This window comes from Chenopodium album, chromosome 4, assembly GCF_948465745.1.
Source record: "Chenopodium album chromosome 4, dcCheAlbu1.1, whole genome shotgun sequence".
In the NCBI taxonomy this organism is placed as follows: domain Eukaryota; kingdom Viridiplantae; phylum Streptophyta; class Magnoliopsida; order Caryophyllales; family Amaranthaceae; genus Chenopodium; species Chenopodium album.
The window spans coordinates 10,483,592-10,489,973 of record NC_137837.1 but is presented as its reverse complement, the minus strand read 5'-3'; positions in this window follow the sequence as shown (position 1 = coordinate 10,489,973).

Sequence of the window (6,382 nt, the reverse complement as noted above, 5' to 3'; positions counted from 1 at the left end):
CCTTAGTGTTTCACCAGAATACAAATTTCTTAGTATTTCACAATCCCAAACGGTAGTTTTGCCCATACTTTCAACTACTCATAATGAAAGAAATAATTTTTTTTTTAGCTTTCCATATATAGGAGCAGTTTCACTGTCAATAAATTAGGCACCTGGATGAAGTACAATGCTTATAAAACATATCCAAATCATTTATAATAGCACTAGAAGTAGCATACACTGGACTAGAGAAGTAAAATTTCATACACCTACTGGAGATTATTCTACCAAAATTCAAATTAGAAGTTTAGACGAAGAGATATATGTATTAATAGATCAAAGTGATTGATTCAATACAAGATAATTCCCACTCTATGAGAGATGAGCTCTCCCAATACTCTTAGCTGCCTTCTAGCATAAGTGAGCACAACATAGCATAAGTGAGCACAACAGAACACCTGACTAAATTCCTAGCAGACATGTACTCTAACAGCAAGAAACGCTGTTATAAGATCAAAGTTCAACTTTCCAAGACAATAATGTTTGCAATATAACAAAGTATATTGTTGGTTTAGAATGGCTGGCAGATCTATACCATCCCACCAACAAATCCATCTAGTCACCTATTATTTCACCAACAAAATTTTCCAAAATTCTAATGCTACAATGTGAGTAACCAAGTGAAAACTATCTTATTATAGCTGGAATTTTTTGTTCAGCATAACTTCATATTAACTTTCAATCAATACAGACAAATGTGATGTGCACCAGAAACCTCATGGAAAATCCTATAAAATTAACAGTAACAGGCAAACTACACCGTCTTATTTTTATCATTAATCAAGAATCAGAATAATGCATTAAGCCACGAAGGTCAGTACTAGCAGCTCACCAACTTTGTTTCTTTGCTAATTATCAATACAACTCAACTATAAACCTTGAAATAAACAACTAAGAAAGGGAGGATATAGGATTGAAAGTAATATTAATTGAAATTCTTATTTCAACTTTCATTTCTACAGCTCATCAATAGCAAAACTTTAAAACTGGAATATGGCCTCACATCAATGACATACAAAAATTCTTGAAGCCATACTTATTTGGGGGTGATAACATAGTCAAAATTTAAAAAGAATCATCATTTAGAAAATGAAGGATAAGGAGATAAGTCACAACAACATCTAATACAAAGAGAAAACAAGTTAAAAAAAAAAAAACAGAGCAAGAGACCCCAAATGAATACGAGATAAGCGAATCATAACATTTTCCAAAAACTATAAAATGGACATTTCATCATTTAATTTTGCTACTGTGTGCACTCCCAACAAATCTATAATGAAACAGAGTCCAAAAAATATATAGGCTTCATATACCAAGTAGCTATTAAAAAAGGACCATTAGTGTAGACACCTAAAAATGTCTCCCCAAAACCAAACTCGATGATGAACAACCTTTCACCGCCATTATTGGTCGGGTTGAGTATGTAATCTTTAGAGTGCTTAAATCCATGTTCATTCCCAATACATTTCATAAACCAACCCAATTCCTAACCCATTTCACCAAACCATAACTTAATTTTCTCTTTTCGTGCCTATAAACCCAAAATAATTCATCTCGTATCCATTAAAATCATTGATTTTCGTGTCCTTTTTATAAAAATGTTTAATCCAGTTTATTTTGGTCCATAATCTGGGTCCAATGATTGAATGGTTGGATGGGTCTTGAAAATATCTTCCCAACGATATATTATAAGCCCAAATCCGAGTTATAATGAATAAGTTATGGCCAAAATGCTAAACTGAGTCTAAATCGAACCTAAGCCCACCTTACCTACGACCCAATGATCACGTGGAGGGTCCAAAGGCTTAAATCCCACTCCTATCCAATTAATATTAATTAGAAGCTTCTATAAGTTTCTAAAATATCTTAATTATCCTTTTTGAAAAGATAAGATTAAAGAGTTTGAAATTGAATAAAACTTTTCTTTTTGAAAGTCCTTATTCTATTCGAATTGAAAGACGTTCAAAGATTGTCAGATATTATTTTCTTGCTTCATAGTTTTTATCTAATTCTTATATGGTTAGATAGCTCTTGAAATTATCTTTCCAATGATATATTATAATATTAATTCCGAGCTATAACGAAAAAGATATAAAAGAAATACGAAACTCCATCCAAAACTGACACCGTCCCACTATTTCGGCCATATCTTTTATTATACAAAAGATTTTAATCTGATTCTAATTGGGTTAGAAATTAGACTTCAAGAGGTTTTTAACGATATCTTATTCATCTTATTCCAATTTCTGGATCAAAAGATATGATAAAAACAAAAACTGCAAAAACTGCTGTCTATCGCAAAAGTTTTATCCGATTCGAATTCTTATCTTTTCTTGATTCGACCCCTCTTTTTTCCTTATAAATAGAGTTCATGTCTCCCCTTTTTCAATCATCAACAAGCTTGATCATCAAATTATTCACTCTCTCCCTCCCTACACCAAAAAATCATTCTATCTTCCTCTCTTTTACACCAAAAATCATTCTCTTCCCTCTCTCTCATATTCTAAGCCTTAACCCTATATTCTTAAACCCTATATATTCTTCCCTTAAGAACTCCAAGGAGTCCATACTTAACCCGAGGTTCCGTCCTTAAACCAAGGCGTGAAAGGTACAAATAACTGAGGGTTTGGACCAAATCAACTCTACTTTTATTTAATTTAATTTCCGTTTGATTTATTTTTATTGAAGTTACTAACAATTTATTCATGATGTAGCAATTTTAAGGAACGCGCGAAATGTGAGTAATTAATCAATTTAATTACTTATTATTATTTTATATTGCTAGTATCATGATTATTATTTTATTATTTGATTTGACTAACAATGTTATTGTTGAATTGCTTCCAATATTAATGTTTATTCTTATATTTATTATGATCAACATATTGCATGTTTAAAGGGAATATGTAATTGAATATCACGCCTAATAAGATAATTTGGACAACCGGTTTAGGTTCCTTTAATCTTGTTATTTAATTAAATGATCACTAGTATTTTAGAATTATGTGTGCATTAATATTCAACCAATTTAGCATAATAATAGTTTGGAGCAAATTGAATATTTTGTTTGTATGCCTTTGAGATCACATGAATACTTTTCACAATAAGAATCGAGTAGAGGCCAATATGATTTATGTGTCATCTTCATTACGACCCTAAAACTCTTCATATGTGTAACCTTAGCTTTGTACCTAATTTTCCCATGTAATGTAACTTTTAAATTGCACATTAAGACATTAATCACACACTAGTAGTTGTTGATACCTTGAATGCTAATATCTTAGATTCAATATATATTAGTTAAGCAATTATAAAAATAACTCCATAATATTTATGTTAGTTATTATTTTATTATGTAAAGTAAAGTGAAAAACCTAGCACCCTTGGCAGATTTGAAAGAAGAAATGCGGAGAGGCCTCTCCAACATATATGGGTGCGCGGCCTCTCCAGCTTCTCCACATTTTTGGAGAGCCCTCTCCACCCTGCTACTGAAGTTTCTGCCCCGATTTCTCCCAGTTTGGAGCGGCCTCTCAAAGACATGGAGCGGCCTCTCTATTCCGTAGGAGCGGCCTCTCCAGGCCTTGGAGAGGCTGCACTCGATAGGTCCTACGAGCTTTTGATTGTGGAGTCTACTATGTTATTGAGGGTTATAATTAGTTTTTGGGGGCTCATTTGGACGGAGCTTCTTCTCTCTTAACTCTCTTACACTTTGTTTGGATATCAAAGAAGGAAGGAAAATAAGGGGAGGGAAAATGGAGGAAAAGGAAGGCAAAAGAAAGGGAGGAGGAGATAAGCTCCATTTTCCCTCCAAATCTCTCCAATTTTGAAGAGATTATGCTTATTAAAGAGAGAGGGAAAATAGATCTCTCCTTCTCCTTCCCCAACCTTCCCCCAATCTTTTACCCAAACAAGAGAATTTGTCCCCCTTCATTTCTCTTCACTTCTTTTCCTTCCATTTCTTCCTATCCAAACAAAGTGTTAGGCTTATTCTCTTAGTTAGTGCATAGTTTTCCTCTCCCTTAGTTTAGACTAGGTGTGAAGCCCGTGCGATGCACGGGTTAGTTTATAGATTATTATTATTATTATTATTATTATTATTATTATTATTATTATTATTATTATTATTATTATTATTATTATTATTATTATTATTATTTTAGTATTTTTACTTTTTCTATTATTATATTTAATTATGAGATGCATGGGTTAGTTTATAGCTTTTTATTTTTATTATTATTATTTTTAATATTTTTACTTTTTCTACTATTATTTTTAATTATGAATATAGTAGAGATCAACAGCCATAGGTGATCGTGTTGGATTAATATTTATTAATCAAATACATTAAAAATAATAAAGAGATGAATTATTAATGTAGTCGATATAATATTGCAATTCTTTACAAAGAAAAAATATAATTATTTCAACTTATTAAATATTACTTTTTATTAATAACATAATTAGAAATAAAATTGCTAGTTTCAGACGGATTTTATCTTCATCTCCTCTATGGAGAGTATATTTTGCTTATGTAATTGTGGTATATGGATCTTGGTCCTCCCGTGAATGAAGCCGGCAAAATAACTCTATTCTCCTTTTCCATCTCAAGTGTGTAGCATGTAGTGTCTATTCTTTTTCTATAATTGTGGTACATGTATCTTATGTCTCCAAAGAATGTTGGTGGCAAGATTGTTCTTTTCCCGTCTTCGTTCCTTGCAGTATTTTCGTTTTCCATTGCATCCCTCATCATGTTGAGCTGTGGTTGAAGTTGTTGGATATTCTTACCATACAGGTTTTGCGAAGGGTATTGTAAAGCCATGTAGGTTTGATATTAAACCAATGATTATTATTTTTATGTATTGTGTGGTTAATTGTTGATGCATGTACTATGAAATAGTTTTATGTCTATTTATAAGGAAATACAATAAATATTATCTTTTTTTACATAAATTTTATCATATTTTTATTGTTGATCTTATGTAATATGTTGAATTCCAATCCATATTTCCATGTACATCAATTAAGAATCATCGGCAGTAACATACTAACAACTAATGGTAATAAAATTATCCCTAATTTTAAATGATATGTTCCAACTTTAAATTATATAGGTTTTAAAACACATACTTGTAAATAAAAAAGCTACCCTTTTGATTTCAGAAAAATATAAATTAAAAAAAAGCTACCCTTTTTTTCTTTTAAAAAATATATTAAAAAAACTACCTTTTTCTGTCTTCTTCCATATTAAAATGTATCAATTTTCTCACTTCATAAAAAAAAATGTATCAATTTTCACTGTAATAAACCCTAACCAAATGAAATCAAACCCAGAAATCAAGTCTCTGTCTTCTTCTCTCTCTTCACTTGAGAATCATATCTATCTTGATGAATTGATCGAACTAATCTATGATTTCATTCTCTCTTCTTAAATATATGGTACTCCGTAATTCTTTCTCTTCATGCAATTTTGATCTTTGTCATTCATTTAACTGAAATTTTGTCAGAATTCGTTTAGTTGAAAGTAATTTTTTCCCTCTGTTACTGTAATTTTGCTTTTCGATTGGCTAGGTTGATTGGCTTGATGTGAAATTGGCGAAGTTTGATGCTGGACGAAGTTAAAGGTGATTAAAGAAGTGAGAAATTTACCCAATTGGTTGAGAAAATACATGCATTTGTGAAGAAAGGAGTTAGTGAAGAAGAAGGTGAAGCTATTATCTATAAATTTCAACTTGAATTAACTTTTTCCAGATAATTAGTCCGATTAAATCAATGTTTTTCTTGTTGTCATCATAAATTGAGTTGAAAAATGTTATATGTTGCAGTGCATTAATTAGAAATTGAAGTTTTATTGTACTTTGTTGGATGTTATATATGTATATTGTAGTGTTAAATGTGCATAAAATTAAAGTTCGTTGCTTACTTGCTAACATACTTGTAGAAAAAGTGGGTGGAGGTGGTTTCAAGGCTTAATCGTTGTTTTGTAACTAACAAAATGAAAATCTAACAAATAATAATATCAAAACTTTTAACTAATCACCTTACTTTGTTTTTGCGTGATAGGAGGATGTCTAATCTTTTTAATTTTAATCTTGTATCCAAACCTGAGAGCATAGAAGTGATAATTGATTGCTTATCCATTGGCTTGTTTTATTTTTGTTAATATGTGTATATCTACTTTTTGCCTCTAATTTTGAAAGAAAGATATCATAGATAGCAGTTAAGGAGAATTCATCTCCTAAATTGCAGCCTTGATGAATGAGCATGATTGATTACGATCAATCACAATATCGTATCTTAGTATTTATATTATTCTTTGATTCCATGTATAGTATAGTCTATACTC